Source organism: Cajanus cajan, chromosome 4 (genome assembly GCF_000230855.2).
Source record: "Cajanus cajan strain Asha chromosome 4, NIPB_CcT2T_4, whole genome shotgun sequence".
Taxonomy (NCBI): Eukaryota; Viridiplantae; Streptophyta; class Magnoliopsida; order Fabales; family Fabaceae; genus Cajanus; species Cajanus cajan.
The window spans coordinates 60,279,504-60,302,772 of record NC_138520.1 but is presented as its reverse complement, the minus strand read 5'-3'; the positions used below and the strand labels follow the sequence as shown (position 1 = coordinate 60,302,772).

The 23,269-nt window shown below is 30.3% G+C and overlaps 1 long non-coding RNA gene across 1 annotated transcript; it reads right to left on the bottom strand.

The window, feature by feature from the left end:
• Nucleotides 1-18,222: 18,222 nt before the first annotated feature.
• Nucleotides 18,223-21,683, bottom strand: LOC145956889 (uncharacterized). The gene is made up of 4 exons (XR_014433243.1): nucleotides 21,373-21,683; nucleotides 20,935-21,148; nucleotides 20,147-20,224; nucleotides 18,223-18,500 (listed from the first exon to the last, which is right to left on the bottom strand). It is a non-coding gene; the product is annotated as an uncharacterized LOC145956889 (long non-coding RNA).
• Nucleotides 21,684-23,269: the final 1,586 nt, after the last annotated feature.

Genomic DNA, 23,269 nt, shown 5'->3' with positions numbered 1-23,269 from the left:
AATAAACAGATTGCATGAGGTACGAGGGAAGGGCTGACAGTACTGACTGAGTTAAGGTGACTCTTCCTGCGAAAGATAAGGTTTTAGCTTTCCAGCTACTGAGCCTTTGATTAACCTTTTCCACAACACCCTTAAACAAGACCCTGTTAACTCTTCTATGATGGATTGGCACGCCTAAGTATTTTCCCAAGTTATCGGTTCTAAGAAACCCAAACTTATTGCTGATTTCTTCTCGAACTCGCCATGAAACATTTTTTGAGAAGTGAATTCGAGTTTTGTCTTGGCTAACCTTTTGACCAGAACTAGAGCAGAATAGGTCTAGGCACGTTTGGATAATCTCCACTTGATCCACAGAGGCTTCAGCAAACAATAACAAATCATCAGCAAAGGCCAAGTGAGCAATCTTAGGTCCTCCCCTAGAGATACGAATAGGCTTCCAAAGTTGATGATTCACTGCTATCTCAATCAAATGGAATAGTCTTTCCATGCAAAGAACAAATATATAAGGTGAAATTGGATCGCCTTGTCTCACTCCTCTGGATGGCAAAAACTCCTCCAATGCTTCCCCATTCCATAACACACGCATCTTGGAGGACGAAATGCATGACCAGATAAGAGATATGAAGTTTTCTGGAAACCCAATGTCCAGAAGAGTATCCTTGACAAAGTTCCAATTTAACCGGTCATAGGCCTTCTCAAGATCAATCTTGATGATCATCCATCCTTTACTCCCAGATTTCTTCCGCATAGAGTGAATCACCTCTTGGAGCACAATAATATTATCCTTACTCTGTCTATTAGGAACAAAGCTACATTGATTAGGGCCAACCAGCTTTCCCATTACATTACGCAATCTTGTTGCCAAAATCTTAGAAAGAATCTTATATGAAACATTACACAAGCTTATGGGCCGCATGTGCTTTAGCATTTCAACATTTTCCACTTTGGGGATCAAAGTGATAAGAGTATCATTCACGCAAGAAATAGTGGTTGGATTTGATTCAAACCCATGGATTAGGCTGCAGATCGACGCTCCCACAACATCCCATTGTGTCTGATAAAATATAGCCTGCAACCCATCGCTCCCTGGTGCTTTATAGCCATCCATTCTACGCACAGCCCGTAGAATTTCACCGTCGTCAATTGGATCACCCAGACTTTGACAAGATTGCTCATCCACCAGGGGGAAGTTACCAGATAAGCTAAAGGGAGCACACTCGCAAGATTCAGTGAAAAGCTCTTTATAATACCTTGTAACCATGTGTTCCAACTCACCTTTGTCAGTCACCCAAACTCCATCCTCATTTTGAAGCATAGTCACATGGTTCCTCCTGCGTCGAGCGATAGTCGTTCCATGAAATAATTTAGTGTTCTTATCACCATATTTAATCCACTTACACCGTGATTTCTGAAACCAAAGCAATTCTTCACGTGTCAAGATGGTCTCATAATCCTTCCATAACCTGCATTGAAGATCTTCCAGAAATGGATTCACTTCATGTGTTAACTTACGAGCAATACCATTCAATCTTCTTAACAGTCTCCTCTTTTCATAGAAAATATTGCCAAACACATTGCGATTCCAATCCTGGAGGGACTGCGTAAGGTGAGCAATCCTAGAGTTCCAATCCATACCTTGCGCCCATTGAGCCCGTACCACATCCTTAAGTCCCGCATGTGTAAGCCACGCTGCTTGAAACCGAAAAGGGCGTCTATCCCTCCTAACATGTCTACGGCAGTCAAATTCTAAAAGAATTGGACAGTGATCTGACTTGAGAGGACTAAGATGAATGAGATTCGTTTCGGGGAAAGCCAGTCGCCAATCGTAGGAAGCCAAACATCTGTCCAACCTTTCACACACCGCACCTCGCTTCCAGGTGAAAGGAGTTCCTTGAAACCCAATATCAAGCAATCTACACTCGGAGAAACATTCACGAAATGCATTGTCACCACGCCTATTTGTCGAAGTTGAGCCTCCCTGTCTTTCATGATCACGCAAAGTGGCATTGAAATCACCCATCAGGGCCCAAGGTCCATCCACTGTTGCTTCAAGTCGAGAGATATCACGCCAGAGCCCAACACGAAATTGAGAGTGAGGGCTGGCATATACGAAGGTAAGAAACCAATGTTGATTATTATTTTTAACTACCACGTGAACAAATTGAGCCGACCGGACCAACACTTCTATATTCCATTGCTTGGAGTCCCAAAGGACCCAAATACCACCAGCTCGACCATGCCCCTCAACAATGAAAGAATTATCAAGCTGAATTCGTTGGACAATACGCTCTCCTTGAATCTTATTTACTTGCGTCTCCATCAGGCATAGCAACCCAATATTTAACTCACGAACCATATCGTTGATCATATGCACAAACCCTTTCCCGCCAGCACCTCTACAATTCCAACTAAGGGCATTCATTGGTTAATATTTGATAGAGTGGGTGAGATATCCCTGGCCTCATCAGGCCTAGTCGTCGCATCTCTACTATGCGCACACGATTGGCTTGCTCCAGCTAACTCCCGACTTGGTTCTTTATCATGTTGAAAATGATTGCGTAGGGCAACCGCAAAGGCTCTCGTGTCTTCATCAGGTAGCATTAACGTTGATGTAGCAATACTCACATTTTGCATGGTGTCTGTACGCATGGCAGTTTGTTTCTGCAGTTGCCATACTTGCCTAGAGTTTGTGTCTTGGTCACTCTTGTTATGTCGTATAGTGACATGCTGATCGCTCACCATAGGAGTCCTAATAGGCTTCATCACATTTGCTTTCGGATTAAGTACACGAGATGTAGCTTTCTTCGAAATGATTGGTCCAACCGCCTCACCTTTTCGAGTGGTACTTTGGGTATTAGGCCCACCTTCTACGTTACGGATCTTTTGCGTACTTATCTCCTTCTGTTTCTGTGGTCTTTTCGCCTCCTCAAGATGCGCATTCTCCAAGCCTTTGGGAAACAAATCCTTCTCGAGGATGGAATGGCTAATGCTTGATCTATCCACGTCACCCCTCTTGTTCCCCGTAACAGCCTCCTTATCATGATTAACCCAACTATGGTTAGCAACTACCATATGATTCTTTTTCCGACCCTTCTTAACAACCATCCAGGGACCGTATGGTCCATCTGACTCATCTAACTGCCCCTTCTTCGGATCCGAACTTGGATTAGGGCACACGTCAGCATTAGGGTTGACCTCACCACCATCCATCTCCATCGTTGCTTCTCCATGCCCCGCATCTCCTGGACCGTCCACCCCTTGCATGGTGCATTGGCTTTGCTTGTGCCCGTACTTCCCACAACCAAAGCAAATTGCATGCAAACCTTCATATTCAAGCTTGAGAATATGACCAAGAACATTGAATTGTGCCACCAGCTTCTTAGCAATGTCAACTTCCACACAAATTCGAGCAAACCGTCCCCTAGACTGAATTGAGGTAAGCTTATCAATTTTTAGCATGGTGCCTAGCTTACTTCCGACCCTCCATAAAAACTTATCATTGAACAATTCAATTGGCAACCCTGGAATCCTTATCCAAACAGCAATCTTGCGCACTTTCTTCTCATTGAGTGTGAAGAAAGGTCGCCATCTTTGGACCACCATATAATGATCCGCTATCATCCAGGGTCCTTCAAACAAAGCATGTTTATAATCTTCTTCAGCGGCAAATTGAACTAGATAAAAGTCCTGCGACATATCAACAATGCGTACCACTCCAACCTTCGCCCATTCCCTTTGAATTTTGTTTTCAAGCATCCGAAAAGCAACACGCTTGCCCAGAACATGGACGACCAGAGAGTTTTTCCATGGTTTGCACCATTCCTCGAATTCCTCCTGCGCAATTGGAATGGTCGGGCATGGATCCAACTCCAGAGCATCACCATTGAAGGCTTCATCGTCCTTATAACATGCTTCTTCTGGGTCCTCCATCGCTTTCATTAGGCTATGAAAGTCTGTAAACGCTTTGGCTCCATCTGAGAAAAGGCTTTCTAGATAGGATTTGGATTTATCTTTCTCAGTCCCCTGCTGCTCGCCGTCAGTCCCAACCTCAACCATGTTTTCGTCTAAGATAATAGAACCATCTTTCGTTTTCACCTTTTTGGTACTACGATCATGAATGTCATCATTCTCAGGGGCACTCCTCATCGCCATCACCACTCTGTGATCGGGAAAAATATTAATCACCTAGATAGGAACTAGTACCTGGAAAAAAACGAATTGATAATGTGATAGTTACCATTTATTCAAGATCGGTTGAGGGAAGTGCACTGCTCAAGGTCTCTAATTAGGGATTTAATTTTATTAATCTTTTATATTTTAAATAAAAAAATAGAAAATATTTTCTGTTTTACTTTCATACGCATATTAACATCCTTAATTTATTGTATATTTTTAAATAGGTATATATATTTGTGTTTTTATTGTCATTCAATTTATTTATTTATTACTTAAAAAAATAATTGTCATTCGAATTCATATTAGATAAAAAAAAAACGTGTTGAATTAAAAAAAATGCACTCAGTAACATATTATATTCACTCTTTGAGTTTGATCTATTAAAAAAAATGAAAATCACACTTAATAAAATTTATACTTATACTTGAAAAATTGCAATAAAAAATCGCTACATATTATTACTATACATATTCCCTCTAAAATTATATTATGCACTTAATATAATGAGATGTGCAATTTTTTCAAAATAAAATTATGTGTCTATGTTTTGTGTAAAATATATATTTTTATATTTAAGGAGTACTAATTTATTATTTTGTTTAGTGAACATAAAATGTCAGACTCGATCCTATGTTTATCTTTTTAAAAATTTATTTTATAATAAAATTGTATTATAGACTTAAATATATTATTTAATTTTTATTAAATGAGTTAATTTTAATTTTAGTTCTTATGAATTTTTTATTTTTGATTTATAAAAGATTATTATTTTTAGTCTCTATTATTATATGGTACTTGATAATTATTTATATATTGATCAAAATATAAGTGATAATTTTAGGTAAAACGTATTAGTGTTTGTAATATTATATCCATATGTAATATTTCTTAGATTTAAGTATGTTTTCGGTCTCTACAAAATAACTAAATTTTATTTTAATTCCTTTAAAAAAATTGTATTTTATCCTTATAAAATTTAAAATTATTGTTTCAGTCTCCATTATTATATAATCAGTTTTAACTACTTATTTATTTACTAAAAGGTTAGGTGAACTTTTTCGGTATTTATCTATCTTAAAATAAATACTAAAACAATAAAATAAGTGATCTCAAATTTTAAATTGATAAAAATCAAATAAAAATATTTTATAGAGAATAAAATCAAAAAAAATTATTTTGTGGGGAACAAAAACAAATGTTCTACACTTTAGAGAAATAAAAGTAAAGAAATAATTATAAACATCAAAATTAAAACTTACTAAATTTATATGAACTATAAATGTATTTAAAAATGTATTATATTAATGAAATTCAATAAATTATTAAGATATCTATAACAATGTACGTTTTCTTTAAATTATTGTGTTTTATCAATATAATTGTATATTTTGGTATTTTAAGGTGTGGTATTGAGGGGCTCTGGAGGTTGGAAGACTCTTGAAAGAGTCTTTAGGTGTTTTAAAATATTTTTTTGGACAGAGATCTAGTTTGATCCTGATGGAAGAAATGTATAAGGTTTCTTATGACAATTCAACCTTATAAACTCATTGTCAAATAACTTAGAGAGATAAGCTTAGAGAGAGAGACTGTAGTTTTTAAACCTTCTTCTTCTTCTCCTAGCTTTCTGGAAGCCTAAGAAGTGTGATTCTAGAAGTTGGATGTTGATTCAAGGCGTTTGAGTTGAGAATTTGGCGTTAGTAGTAGTTTTATACGGAGCTTTAGTGTTAGCTCGAAACCATCCTCGTTCTTCCTCTTCTTCCTCTCTTTGCTCAAAGTTGAGGTAAGAAAAAGCTAAAAATGCTAGTTATGTTGAGTTTCACAAGTTGCATGTTATTTGATTGTCATCAAAATATGTTTATGTTGATGGATTGTTGGATTGTATGATGGAAATGTTGCGTTTGGCATTTTTGGTTCCAAGGAGGAAAAATTGGTGAATTTGAGTAATTTTGATTGCATGTTGGAATTCTTGTGCAATATGGACCATTATTGTTGTGTATAAGTGTTATCTTGCTTTGCATGTTAGTGATTTTCTATATTTTAGGCGATTTGAGCCAAATTTTTTATATGCTAAAGTGCAAAATTCACATCACGTTGGGTGTGGGTCATGTTAGAGGCTCTCTACCTCGCTTATGCCAGGTGCAAGATTGATGTCATCGAGTGTGAGATAGAGGAAAGTCTCTATCTTAATTACATCGGACGTGATTTAAATGGTGTTGAACGTGAGGTAAGAGAATTGGCTCTACTTGGATTGGCATCAACGTCAAAGGAGTGGCATTAGGCACTACAAGAAAATGACGATTTTGCGACGGTTATATGGCCTACATTGCGACTGTTAGAACTGCCGCAAAGACAATATTGCGAGGGTTTGGGAACCGTCGCAGAATTATCCGTCACAAGGCAATTTTGCGACGGTTATCAGAACCGTTGCACAAACCGTCGCAAAATTGGAATTGCGACCCCTGAAGCACCCGACGCACTAACCGCCTCTAAATTAATATTACGACCCTTTTTTTACTCGTCGGAAATTATAATTTTTTTTAATTTTAATAAATTTATTAATTTAACAATCCTCATATTTGGCCTCTCAAGGGTTCTATTTCATAATATTTCACTGTTTAGCGTGTTTTATCCTCACTTGTGCAATTTCTGGGAAACTTCCAGAGGTCACCCATCCCTGTACTACTCCAGGTCAAGCATGCTTAACTGAGAAGTTCTGATAAGTAAGCTACCGAAATGTATATGTATGTTGTCAGTATAACTTGTACAAATTAATTCAGTTAAGTCATCCTCAAATATACAATCTCATATTTGTACTATAATAATAATATATAATAATTTTATATTACGAATAATAATAATAATAATAATAATAATAATAATAATAATATATTTAGCTATTCTTTATTTATATGTACTTACTTTTATAAATAACATCTACTTATTTCTATTTAAAATTATAATTTAAATTATTTAATTTTATAATTTATAAATGATAATATAATTTATAAAATTATAAATATTTATTTATTACATAGTTATAAATTCAATTTTAATATTTTAAATAAATTATTAATTAATTTAATATATTTATCTACCTTAAATCAAACATATAAAATTCAAAAAAATGTATTTATCGTTGTTTTATTTTCTAATTATCAACTATTAATAAAATACTAACTTAAAATCTTATCTAATTGTATATAATATTCTTATATCAAATTTAAAACCAGATATTAGTTATACAAAAATATTAAGATCATATAGTAAATTGTCAATAAGATTTTAGTTAAATAATTTAAAATAATTAATATTTCAATTATATTGTTAATTAGCAAATAATTTATTCCAAAATTAATTAATTTTTTTATATTAATTATTAGTAAAATTTAATAACTTTTAAATTAACAATTAATTGGATCGATGAAATTCAACACATACCATGAGTTATTGAGCGGAATAACTTTACCCAGAGTTATTGAGCGGAATAACTTTACCAAGAGTTATTTTGTAAGTTATCTTAAATCAAACATATAAAATTCAAAAAATGTATTTATCCTTGTTTTATTTTTTAATTATCAACCATTAATAAAATACTAACTTAAAATCTTATCTAATTATATCATAATATTTTCATATCAAATTTAAAACCAGTTCTTACATTTTCGACAAATATAAATTTTTCTGCAATATTCTATCAATAATATAGCTTTTCCTACAAAAATTTTCTCATCGAAAATATAAATTTTCTGATAGATTTAATTTTGTTTTATAAGAAATCATCTTCGATTAATATAACATTTTGTATATATGATTTAAGAGTAAAAGATTTTCAATTTAACGGTTGAATTTACAAAATTCACATTTAATATAAAGTTATTGAGCAGTGTAACACTTAGTAAAAGTCACATTTAATATATATATATATATATATATATATATATATATATATATATATATATATATGAAGGGGGTTATAATTACATTTACTAAGTATTACACCGCTCAATAACTTTATATTAAATGTGAATTTGGTAAATCCAACTGTTAGATTGAAAGTTCATATCTCTCAAAGATTATATATACAAAACTTTATATTAATCCAAGATGATTTGATACTTCATTTTTATAAAATAAAATTGATGTAATATATTCATTTCAAAATACACTAAAATATAAACACTTTGATTACCTTCCAGTTGTTGTTCAATTTTAACAAAATTTGATATACACTTATAAAGTGATATGAACTTTCAATTTAACGGTTGAATTTACAAAATTCACATTTAATATAAAGTTATTATTGAGCGGCATAATACTTAGTAAAAGTTACACCGGTATAATTATAACCTCCTATATTATATATATATATATATATATATATATATATATATATATATATATATATATATAGGGACGGATGCACGTTTGGAATAGTGGGGCACTTTCCCTCACTACTATTTGACATATACATAATTTTTTATCTAAAAAAATAATATATTTAAAAAAATAAAAATTATATTCTAATAAAATAAAAATATAGATTCAAAAAAAATATTTATTTATTTGATATCTGTCAAATTTTTTAAAGAAATTAATTCTCATGTGATAAAAAAATTTCTTAATAATGAATTAATTTTTAAAAAAGTTTAATTATAATATATATATATATATATGTATATATATATATGTATATATATATATATGTCTTAATATTCACATATATAATGTAATATATTAAAATAAATAATTTTTTGATAAAATAAAATTTGTACCATGCATGTTTATCTTTTGTGTTTTTTATTTATTGTATACGTTGATTGAAAAAATCAAAATAGTAAAATTGTATATATTGATTAAAAAATCAAAATAAGAAAAATCAGAAGATTTATGTTCCATTTAGAATTGTTATTATAAGATATATTTTAAAATAAATTATCATCTAAAAATATATATTAGATATTAAAAACATATTTATATCATAAATAAATTAAACTGGATTTTTATAAAATTTAACATATTTATTTTTATATTTTTAATAGTGTTAAAAAGATGGACATTTAAAATAAAATTTATAAAATTTAACATTGAAGGGTCGCAATATTAAAGCGACGACAGTTTCTAGATAACCGTCGCAATTTGTCCGTCGCAATTTAGCATTTTCCTTGTAGTGAGGTGTGGGGAGAGAGACCTGTCTCTACTTGGTTTAGGGTTAGGTGTGAGACTTTGTCACGTCAGACGTGAAGGCCCAAAGGTCTCTACCTAATCCATGTCAAGCGCGGGTTGTATAGCATTAAGCATGTGTAAAATAGAGGGCTCCCTACCTTAAGGGTGCCGAGTATAAGGTGTGTGGCGTCAAGCGTGGATTACTTTGAAAATTCTTGTTATTTGTATGATTAAATGGTGAACATGAATTTGTTAGATGAATCTCTTGCATGTTGTATATTGATTGACAAAATTTGATCTATGTATGTTGATTTGGAATAATATATATAGATGGTTGTGTGGTTGAAATTGTTGAAAGATATTGGTATGCTATAACTTGATTAATATTGTTAGATCTATATCCATTGACCTGAAATAATGCATATAAATGTATGTTGTTGAAGTATGATGCTAAGAATGCTTTCAAACATTATTTAAGTATATTGGTTAACTTAGGACTAGAAGAGAGGATGTTTTTAAAGTTAGATATCCCATTATGAGGATATTCACTACAAGAATTTTGCGGATTAGCGAGGGAATTTAGCGAGGGATATAATTCCTCTCTAATCCCTCGCTAATTAGCGAGCAAATAGCTTGGATTTATATCCCTAGCTAAATTCCCTCGCTATTTTACGACCAACCTTTGTCTCCTCGCAAATCCTTCGCTAAAGTTAGTGCTTCTTTAGCGAGAAACTTAGTCCCTCGCAAATGCCTTGCAAATCCCTCTCCAAATTATGAGCCAAAATAAAAAAACAAATTTTTCATCTTGCGAGGGAGTTTTCTTGTCGCAAATTCCTCGCTAATGAGTTATAAGTATATCCCTCGCAAATCCTTCACAAATTAGGGAGGGAAAAAAGAGCAAATAGCTAGGAAAATATAGCGAAGGAATAACGAGACAATTGCTAGGGAAATATTGCGAGGGAATAGCGAGATAATTGTTAGGGAAGTATTGCGAGGGAATAACGAGATAATTGCTAGGGAAATATTGCGAGGGAATAGCGAGAGAATTGCTAGGGAAATATTGCGAGGGAATAGCGAGAAAATTGCTAGGGAAATATTGCGAGGGGATAATAGCGAGACAATTGCTAGGGAAATATTGCGAGGGAATAGCGAGACAATTGCTAGGGAAATATTGCGAGGGAATAGCGAGACAATTGCTAGGGAAATATTGCGAGGGAATAGAGAAGGGTCTGCGAGGGATATTCAGCGAGGGAACTGCAAGGCCTTAGCTAAGAAATTTAGCAAAGGGAATAGAGAGGGGTTTGTGAGGGAACATTAGCGAGGGATTAGCTACAAATTAGAGAGGGATATTTTGCGACCCCTTAGCGAGGGAATAGCGGGGAAGCTTGATCGCAAATTAGCGAGCAAATAGTAAGCATCCTTAATATAATTAGCGAGGACCTTAGCGAGGGATTGGCGACGGATGAAATCCCTCGCTAATTAGCTACCTGTATTTAGCGAGGGAATGGTCTCTCGCAATTTCATGACTATTCCGTCGCAAAACTGATTAGCGAGAGATTAGAGAGGAAATAGCGAGGGAATAGTCCCTCGCTAATATGTAATTTTCTTGTAGTGATTAGTGTGGTGCTCTATGAACCTAGTTGCTGAAAAATTCTCCTTGAGTAGGTGTTAAACTCTTAGATTTGGATTTGTTAGTATTCTTTAAATCCTTAGTTAATAGATTACTAGAGAGGTGTGTGGTATTATGATGATAGTTAGCGAACTAATTCCTTAGGTGACTTGATTAATGCATGTCAATGTCATGGTAGGCTCATACTCCAGCTATGTTATACCTAATGGTGGTACTGAACTTTCCTATTTTAAGTGGCAACATCCAAGAAATCGTGTATAGGGATTGGTATCCCAATTAGTTATTGATCTAGCAAGTGTGAAAGGTGTGAAAAAGATCAGTTGGTTAGGTAGGATCAAGCCACTTAGATTGTTCATCTTGGTGTAGGAGATTTTCGTAAGTGAATGCATGATGACACATCAGTTGATGTGTATGCATATGATGTAGTGTGATTTGGTGTTGTTCATATGTTTGGGGGATTACATTGTTGCATGGCATGGTTGTAGTGTAAGTTTGATTTGCTTGAGTGGTCTGCCTTTCAAACTTGTTGATGCCATGTTGAGGTATTTTTTTGTGTTGATATGTTGTGAACCATGAGGTGTTTTGTTGTTGATTTACATGGCAATGTTGGTGATTAGTATAGCCGTTTTTACTTCTATATTTGTTATATGTTTATCCTTTTATACTTTAATTTACCCTTAGATATTTTTTGGTAGTTGGATTGCAATGATCATATTTTCACAGAAGCAAGATAGAATTAAACTTGGGGAATCAAGCACATAGAGAGTCATGTTGTTAGATGGCAGCATAGTTAGAGGACTATTGTTGTATAGCTTTTGATAGTATTTATTTTGACCGACAACCTAAGTTCATATATTATATAGTTTGAATTACAATATATGCATATACATTTTTAGTTGTTGCAAAACTTTATTTGCATGTATATATATTATCACTATGTTTTCAGGAACCGTATGTGTATAAACCTTTGGTAATTATTTTATTATTCCACTATGAGTATAAACCATAAGTATATGGACCAGTTGTTTGTTACAATATCATATAATAATAATATTATTATAGAAGATACATTTTCAATAATAAGATTTTTCATTTTATTTAAAATATTTTTTATTACTTTCAATGTGAATATTGAATAAAGTAAAATTATAAATAATCTTCAAATACTTAATATTATTTTACTATAAAAATACTTTTTCTTTTCTTGTTGAGATCCATGTATTTTTCATAATCCTATTCAATTAGGTAAGATTATAATGTACTATTCAAACTTCAGATTTATAATTAAGGTGAAATAATCGTGTATCAGTTACACACATTCCATAATATTTGAAAAGTACAATTGACTTCACTTTAAATATATTTTTTTTTGTCGTACTTAGCTAATAGAAAATACGATTTATAAATATAAATTAATAGTTGATAATCAATTTTAAAATATTGCGTATATTATAACTGTAAAAATAAAATGTAACAGACAAATGATCATATGCGGGTATCTAGTCACCAATATGTTAGTTAATTAAATATAAATAATCTAATATCTTTCAGAAAATTAGAAACAACTCACTTAAACAAGTAAGAGTTACATTATTTAAATATAAAAAAGACATTACAAAATAATTTTTCTTTATTTTTTTTATTTTATATCTTTTTACTATAGATATTTCAAAAAATACGTATATCATATAATCAAACAGGCAAATTTTTATATCGTTTCAATATTGTATTCACAAAATATTTTATAAAAGTATATAAAATGTAAACAAATATATTTCCCTCTCAACCAACTTTCAGAGTGTCGATTTTATTTTTCATCACAAAATTAAAAGATTTATATTATTTATAACTTTTGTACAATACTATTTTTTTATCTCTTTACATATTGTGAATTGTCTTATTTTATCCTTTTCTCTTTCTTTTATTGGGTATGTAGCATCTCTTATGAGTTTTTATTTTTACTTCTCTATGGACTAAAACTTTACAATATTAATATTATATAGATCACTTTGCCCCAAAAATACCGGATTAGCTCAAATAATATAAGGTTATGAGTTCAACACTTAAGTGTAAGATTCATAGAGGACACTTTTGCACATTAAACCATATCTCAACCCTTCTTATATCAAAACAAAATAACATTAGGCGACCCCGTACTAAGGAGTTCAACATTGAAATTTTATATTTCAATAATTATTATAGATTAATATTATAAAATAATTATATTAGTTATTTATTATTAATGAACTTTATTTTATACAGTTAAATTGAGTTTATTGGAGTACTAAATTACATTATATGAGCTTAAACTAGAGCTGTAAAAATGGGCTTGGCCCGGCGAGCCAACCCGGCTCACCACGGGTTCGAGCCGGGTTGAGTTAAAAAAAAATAGAAAATTTCAATACGGGTCAAATTTGAACCTGGCTCACCACCAACCCGGCTCACCCGGGTTGAACCCGTGGTGAGCCGGGCTGGCCCACCAACCCGTGATTAAATTTTTTTTTTGAAAAAATACAATAATTATTAGGTCATGGTGCAGTCTAACATGAGAAAATAATAATTTAATGTTAGATTGTGATATGTAATTTTTGTGATTTTGGATTATATTTGAAGTTTAAGATAATTTTGGATTATATTTATCTATTTGAGATTATTTAGATTTGATTTGATTGTATTTAAAATTATCATTTAATGTTTGGGATGAATAATTCATTTAAGGATGTCTTAATTAAGAATCTCAGATTTTTAAAATAAGTTTAAATTTTTGGGCTTTAGTTGTATATTAAGAAAAAAAAATGAAAAAAATTATTTTTTTAAGGTGAGCCAACCCGTTTAACCCACCAACCCGTGGTGGGCCGGGCCGAGCTCGATTTTTTTGAGCTCATTGATAAGTGAGCCGGGTTGGGTTGACCCACCGAATGGCCAACCTGTGGTGGGCCGGGCCGGGTAGGCCCGTTTTGACAGCTCTAACTTAAACAAGTAGATGTCAATGTAAACATTTTAGAAGATAATAAATTTTTTTTTTAGATTGACACACTATAAGAAAGTTGTCCCTAGTATATTGAACATATAAAGTTATTGGTCTCCCCTTGATCCTAATCATAATTCATCATGGAAGTATTTCATAATGATTATTGAAGAACTCTTAGAAGAGAGTCTGACTATGGATCAAAGTATTTATCCTATCATTAATAATTAGGCATGTTATAAATTTTAATACCTTTTGTGACCTATTTTAGGATATAATAGACATATGAATTTTGTGGCTTCCGCATAAAGAATAAAAAATAATATTAGAATAAGAATTAGAATTTCCAACATTGAACTTGTCTCAAATTTCTATAAATACAATCAATATCATTATAATAGGTAAACCTTTATTGCATATTATCACTCTAGTGAAATCTAATTTATTTAAGTAATAAAATATATTTTGTAGGTGAGTATCTCTTGTCCATAACGTATATAAATATTTTTTTAAATCCATAGAAACACCTTTTGAAGATAAAATCGTGAGGTTCATGTAAATTGAAGTGAACAATAAATTAGATATGGTGAATATTGGTATGATATATTTAAAATTGTAACATTAATATTAGTACGAGGATCTAAGTCATACATGTGACCCTCTAACCCTTTAGTCTTAACTAAAAGAGTATTATTCTAATAATAATAACAAAATAAAACTCATATTATTTAAAAATTAACATCAATAGCAAATGTCATTTAAGGAAAAATTGCGAAACAAACTATTTCTTGAATGTAATTAGTTTATCAATGAAACATACTTAAGGTTTAAATAATTATGAAATGACACTATTTTAAAAATATCTTGTTATTTTTTCAGCTACTTAAAAGTCACTTTAGTCTAGTTAATATGTACGGTTAATGTTAAAGAAAGCAAATATTTAAAGTATTTTTGTATTATTTTCATTAAAAAAATATTGTATTTCAATAACTTATGATTAATGGTCAATATCAGCCCTTATATATTAAGAGTTAATCACCTATACACTGTCAGTATAAAGTTTTTTTTACACTAACAATCAATTATATTTTTTAATTGTGTTATGTCACTGATAAAAGTAAATGTATTTACAGTGACATGACACAATTAAGAGATATAATTTGTTGCCAGTATAAAAAAAATTTACACTAACAGCGTATAGGTGATTATAACTCATATATTAAACATAAATTTGTACCTTGCACACAAATATTTTTAGGAATTTTTCTTTAATGAAAGAATTTGTAAGAATTTTTTTAACTTCTTATCTAATTCAATTATTATTTGTCATAATTATTCTTGAACAAAATATTAATATTTTAAATAAATTATTAAATAAAATAATTTTGTGTTATAATATAAATTATTTTTATAAATCTAAAATATTATTTATATATTTAGAAATATCTATTTAATATATATACAAAGTTTACATATAATATATAACTTATATATTCAAATATTATATTTATTTATATTTAATTTATTATAAATGATAAACATGTTTGTGCATTACACATACTAAAATACTAGTTAAATATTAATATTATTAGTTATTGGTATTTTTTGTGTTAATAAAAATAAAAATAAAAATATTATACCTGAATTTTGTTCTAAAAATATTTATTATTGAAATTATATCATATTAAATAGGTTATTGTTTTTCTTATGAAATTATATCATATTAAAGTAGGCTATTTTTTCTCTTCTTAATTAACCTAAAAAGGAGAATATGTTAAAATATTGATGAATAGACTTTCTTTGATAGGAAAATATTGATGGATAATTGAATATGAATGTAATTAAAGAAATAAACAATACACTAGGGAATCAAGTCAAGTGAAATAAAGGGGTTCGATTTTATCAACGGTCGATTGGCAACTAATTATTCAATCACCATATATAGTTAAAAAAAAATTAGAAAGAAACAAACACTCTTGCTGAATAATTAATGATCAAAGATTTGATTCGAATACGTAGAATTTTAAGCCCATGATTATTCAATTATGATGACCTTTTCGCTTACTAGGTGGAATGATAATGTCATGTGTGGATGAATGTTCGTGAAAGATTCAAACCATGCACATGTTTTAATTCTTATTTCGATGATTACAACATGTTCCAATGGTCAGTGAAAGCGTAAAGCATGTTTAGTTTAAAAAAGAATTGTGAGATTCGAGACAAAGATTACCTAGAATCTTGGCAAGCAATTTTGAAGTTTAAAATTTCGTAATTGACTACACCCAAACGTGTCGTGTACGTACACCAATCTCATGTGTATCTATACCATGAATAGATGATATTTAATTTTGTAAGTGACTTCATCAAATGTTAACGTCAGGTATATATCCATGACCAACCAAACAAAAGGAGATTATATTTATAAAATAATTAAATAATGTGTAATAATTATACTAATTATGCATGCTGTTAATAAAAAATATTTTTTCATTTAATGTCTATTTTCATCTTTTTTATTTAAATGTGTTTTTAACTCTTTCAAATTAGTAAACTTTGATATTGGTTCTTATAATTTTTTTTTAATGTTTTTTTCATCTCTTTAAAATTTAAAATTAGGTTTTTAGTTCCTACTAAGTGATTTTTTTAACTACTTATGTATACATTAGAAAGTCAAGTGATCATTCTAGGTGATGTCCACCAACTATATGTGATATTTTTTCACTATATATGACACTTTTAAATATTTCTATATATCCTTAAAATAAATGTTAATTGTATATCTTAAAATATCATTAGGGATCCAAAATAATGACTTTAGATTTTAATAATGTTATTTCAAATCAAACAAATTAAATTAGTTTGATTAAATAAATTAATTATATCAACTACTTTCGTGGATATTTATTTCTTTTTAATATAATGATCCAATAAACTATTTTGTAAATTTTTAGCTTAATATATTTTAGGTTGTATTTGAAGTTTTTTTATACCTTAATTTGTATTTAATTATATCTTCTAGGTATGTTGTTTAGCATTGTTATATATATATATATATATATATATATATATATATATATATATATATATATATATATTTATTATACAATTTTTATTATTTTAAATAAAAAAAATTAACGAGATATATTGTAATACTGTTAACTTTGTGATGTTTAATTAATTGTATGATTTATGTTGTTTAGTTGTTAGTTGTTGTTGAGAATTTTTGTTGTCAAGGAGACCTTGAGAGTTAAGTTAGCCTTTGAGGTAGTTGGATCATAGTTAAGTTGTCTTTGAATCAGTTATATATATAGTTATAGTCAGTTGAGTTAGTTGAGATAAGGGTATATAAATTTTTTCTTAAGACGCGAACCTCATAAGTTTTATGGAAAACTAGAGAGAAACTAGAGAACGATTCTCTGAAAACCCAAAAACCTTTTTCAAAATCCCTCATTCCCCTGATTCATCTCCATCTCCTCCTACAACTATTTGAGGTAGATTGTTGTGATTCAAAGCTTGAGTAGTTGAGAATCTCAAGTCAAAGTCGTGTGTCTTTTGTCCTTCCTTCCACTACAAAAAAATCAAGTTTTAGCGACCACCAAAATCGGTCGCTATTTAGGTAAATTCAGTCGCTATTTCATTCAGCGACCGAAATAGCGACCGAAAAAATCCGTCGCTAAAACCCTGGTCGCTATTTCAAGTAGCGACCGAAATTTTTTCCGTCGCAATTTAGCGACCGAAAAATCAGTCGCTAGCCAATAAAAATCCGTCGCTAAAATTTTGGTCTCCTAACTTCTGGAGACCAATTTTGCGACCGAATATTTTGGTAGCAATTTTCGTCGCTAATTTTTGTATTTATTTAATAAAAACATTTTATAAATCAGTCGCTAAATCGGTCGCTAAAAAACTTAAATAGCTACGGATAAAATCGGTCGCTATTTCGGTCGCTAAAGCTAAAAAACTGAAATAAGTACGGATAAAATCGGTCGCTATTTCGGTCGCTAAAAATTTGAAATAGCTACCAATTATTTTGATCACTATTTCGGTCGCTAATAACTTGAATTAGCTACAGATAATTTTGGTCGCTATTTCGGTCGCTAAAATATACCAGTATTTTTAAATTCTTTTTTAATTATAAATTTATACCTGTTAACGAATATGAAATTAACAATATATTTATTACACAATTTATAATAATAAACTAGAACATACTAAAAGACAAAATCTTATCGAAAAAAATTTATATTATAGTGAAAACTTAATAAAATATAAGTATGTCAATATAGTATGCTAAAAACACAATAATAACATAAAACGTTTAAACTTGAACAAAGTAATAGTCAAATACAATAAAATATCCTGAAACAAGTAAAATAAAGAAGCTTAATTAAGGGTCTTCTGCTATGTCATCAAGAGCATCATCAACAGCATGGTCAGGATCATCTGGGGTAGTACTCGATGCAGGAGGGGTTGGCCTTAAAGGGTCAATGTTGAGATGGCGTAGTAGCATCCAATCTATTATACATCCACCTTCGATTCTCGGGAATTTCCATTGATGCAAACTACCTACAACTTATCATAAGTTGAAACTTAATAGTAGAGTCAAAATAATGAGTTTAGACCCTATGTACTTGAAATTCAAGTATGAAAAGTGAATACAATCTCCACTGACTACTAAAATTGGCTAAACTAATATATAATTATTTATAAAAGCTATTGTATAATTAAGATACAAAAATGCACAATCATCACCAATGTAGGTAGTTAGTTCTTTAAAAATAATATGCAAAAGAATTAGATTAACTGAACATTATTTTTAGTTAAAATATGTAAAATGTTATTCATTTTAGTTCTTAATATCATTATAAAAATATACAAAAAAAAAAAAAACTATACACACGAGCACGGTTGTACGAGCCAAAACGACAATATAGCCCCCAAAAAGTTAATAAGGCATTTCAATAACGATAAAATTTAGGTGAAATTACTTTTCATTAGAGCTTCGTCTTAATACCTTTAAATTGGTGTTGTCGTTTTATATCAACCTTCGTTCGATGAGTGATTATTTTGATTAAAAAATATAACAAAAAAAAACTCAATTACTACACTTAATCTTTGTCTTTTCACTAACTATACAATTAAGTAGTAATTAAAAGTCACTATAAAGGAATCTTCTATTTTCACACTATTTAAGGGGTGCCTATATATATTTAAGGGGTGCCTATATATATAAAAACAGGAGGTGGTCAAACTATTTAAAACGAGTAAAATTAAAGTAATCAATTTTGGATATTGATTATAAAGAATTCTAGTGATTCTGTTAACATATAATTAGGCATGATTGTAGGATATGGCTTATAGCTTGCACATGTATATATGTTGACATAAGGCAATAACAAACATGGCACAAGATACCATTTTATATGGTATCACAGTCTAATTCTTTCGACTAATACCATTGTGCACGCCAAGCAACTGCCATGACAATAAACACATGCAATAAAATAAAAAAAAAAAGTCTTATCGTGGATTTAAATTTAAACACTCATGACTCAACCAATAACATATAGATTATATAGAGCATATACTTAATGAATAAAGAAACACACATAAAATAAAAAATAAAATAAAAAAGGTAGAAGCGGCTAATATGTTTAATTCAATATAGAATTGTTTGTACAGTGTTCAAATTCGAATCTTAACAACAACAAAAAATCTTTAATCAAATTTTACTTACCATTCGGTTAAACTTTAGTTTATTCTGAGGGGAAATCTTAGAATTGTGATAAAAAGAAATTAAAAAAAAACATCAATCCTATGTTAGAATAAACGATTTTTCACTTAGAAATCAGCAATTGATCAAGCATCCTGTGTCATCAAGTAATACATTGAAAATATAGTTTCAACTAAAAGCTAAGCTAAGGGCAACATCTGGTTATGCAAGAAGAGAAAGTAGAAAAGTGAATAGAAAGAAGCAGAGGAATTGCAAATTATTTCATCGAAGAGACGGGTTATGAGCATCCACCATTTTTTACTGTTAAGTAACGATGTACATGAATGAAAAAATATAAAATAAAACACAATCTTGTTACAATCAACATTTAAATGAAGTTGCAAGATCAGAACAAAGGACCTAGAAAAAATCAAATGAAACAAGAGGTGGACATTGGACAACAATTGAACCAGAGAATATAAAATATTATTCTACGAACCTTAATTGCAAAGCTTTATCTGCCTTATCCTTGAGAGCCATAGGAATTGGACCAGAAAGCTTGTTCCCTGTCAGATTACTGCAAAGACAATAAATCATAAATTATATGTTATCCAAGTGTCTGGCGAAATTTGGATTAGAACAGCCACATAAAGTCACTTAGTGTGTGTGTGAATTGCAATTTGAAAGCCTCTGAATGGAAGTCTGGGAATTCCAAAGCAGTAAACGGAGAAAGAACTACCTTGTGTCATTGAAGCTAATGTATGTTACATTCTATATAAGTTTTTTCCAAACACACCTTTAGTGGTTAGTAAAAGCTAATGGAAGGAAGGTACTATAAATGGTTCATTTTTTTGCCAAAGAGTAGACATTCCTTGTTGGGTGTGTACCCAAAATTCAAAAAGAATAATTTGTTGTCCTTCAAACAACACCAGACATTGAGGCTTAGACACCGCTCATTTGATCATGTAAGTTTAAAGTGTACTAAGCCGGCAAATGTGCAGATGGTATCAAATCTTTGGTAAGGAATTGATTGAAATATAATAATTAAGGAATTATTCAAATACAATTTACTAACTATTGTCCTAAGAGAAATGGTTAAAGAACCAATAAAGACAATGAATAGCAAAACCCATTCACATACTATAATATATCACAGTTCTTGGAAGGTGGGCACCAATTAAATAAAACTACACATTAACATGTTGAAGATATTTATATGATTAAACTAAGCGTATCCATCTACTAATAAGAACATCAAGGTGGAGGAGTAATTATCACAGGATTCACCTGTTTCCTTTTGTGATTGAAGAAGGGGGAAAAGCCCAGGAAATGGAAAGCCAGACTCGCCGGGGACAGGAACCTTTTCGAGGCCCAAGTTGATGATTGCCTTGGTTCCTTCAGCCAAGGTCCTGCAACCTTCAAGCCTCTTGAGAGCAACGTTGATGTAAAAGGTCAAGTATATGAGAAGCTTATCCGCGGGACTCTCACAGTAACATCATATCTGAAACAGTAACAGCATATTCCACATTCAGAAAATGCAAAAACCACAACACCCATATTCAGAAAACGCAAACCGCAAAAACCACAACACCACAAAAAGCAATAGAAACCTTGATCTGAAACAGGAGCAGGTCCCTTAATGTGGCTCTTCAGAGGAAGAAGAGGGCACCCACAAGCTCTGACAAGAACAAGTTACCAAACCCTAAACAAAAGAAAGGGACATACCTGAAGCATGGTAAGTTGCTTCAGTCTGAAGCGTCTGCACCTTCCTCTCAAACTCACTTGTGTAAGGAATCCTCCTCTCCTTAGATCTAGCAGCAGATTGCCTATTAGTAAGAATCCTGAAAACACAAAACATCCCAACCAACTTGTGTAACGAAACTGAAGAGAAACAAAAGAAATTTTCTAACAGAGAGGGGAACGATAACAGAGGACGTGTGGTGGCCGGCGAGGGAACTTTGGAACGAGAGAAAGACAGAGCGTTGAAGAGAGGGAGAGGTGTGGTGGGTCGTGAAGCAACTAGGGTTTAAATGAATCTTATTTTCTTTTTTTAAATGAATCTTATTTTCTTTTTTTAAATGAATCTTATTTTCTTTTTTTTCATGATTTGGCCCGAAAGCTCATGGCACCTTTTTTACTACTTAAATTTTTCTATTGTTAACATTTTAAATTTTGACATGTTTATTAAAAATTAAGAATATTTTTTTTTGGTACAAATCAAAAAATATATTAAATCAAAAGATAATAAAAATTATAACTAAAATCATAATAAATTTTCTAAAATTAAATTTATTATATATTAAAATTAATTAAATTTTTTGTATTTATGAAATTGTTATAGATTTTAAATATATATTTTAAAAGTTTTTATTTTATTAAATTAATTGAAAATAAATTATATTTTATCATTTTTTAATAAAATATGTGAATGATAATGAATTAATTAAAATTTTTAAATATATTTTAATTAAAAATATTTTTTTTATCAATACAATGACCAAAAATATTATAATAAATAATAAAATTAAATAAATTAAATCTTATAATAATTATTTTTTAATAATACTAAATTAAATATTCTAATTATTTTATAAAAAATTAAAATAAAAAGATAATAAAATATTTTAACTGGTATTTTAAATAAAACACATTAAAATATATAATCAAAAGAAATCCAGTATTAAATCAAAAGATTATAAAAATCATAACTAAAATTATAATAAATATTTTGATATTAAATATTTGTATAAAAAATTGCTACAGATTTTAGATTTTATTTATTATATTTTATAATCAAAAGATATCTAATATTAAATCAAAAGATTATAATAATTATAACTTAAATCTAGATAAATATTTTGATATTAAATTTATTATATATTAAAATTAATTAAATATTTTTATCAAAAAAACTGATACAGATTTTAAATTTTATTTATTATGTTTTATAATAAAAAAATCTAATATTAAATTATAAGATAATAAAAATTATAAGCTTCTGTATTTTATATATATAAATTACTTTCAGTAGTAAACCAAGAAATCAAATTGGTGCAGCGGTATTGTGGTTGGCCCATCACTCAAATGACCAGGGATCGAATCTTTGCTTGGTAATTTTAGTGAAAATATATTTATTTCATAGAAGAAAGCCACGTCAGGTCTCAAAAGTTAGGATTAGCGACCGAATTAAATTCGGTCGCAATTTTTTTTAATAATTTTTCAATATCGGTTGCTAATTCCGTGGCAAACTATGTTTTTATGAAAAAAAATTCAACAGCGACCGATTTGCTCGCTACCACTAAAATCGGTCGCTAATTCGGTCGCAAAATAGCGACTACTAAATTTCGGTCGCTAAATCGGTCGCTATTTTGGTCGGTCGCAAATTCGGTCGCAAAATAGCGACCGAAAAATTTCGGTCGCTAATTTCGGTCGGTATTTTGTATTTTTCTTGTAGTGTTCTCTCCTCTTCTTAGTTTGAATCAACAAAAAGTAAAGGAAGCTTGTTTGGCAATCATTATTATTGTATGATGATTGTTGTCACCTAGATTCATTTATCCCTAGTTGTTGCTGGTTGAAATCATAAGATAAAATTGATGAAGTTGATTTTTTCTTAAAAAGGTTG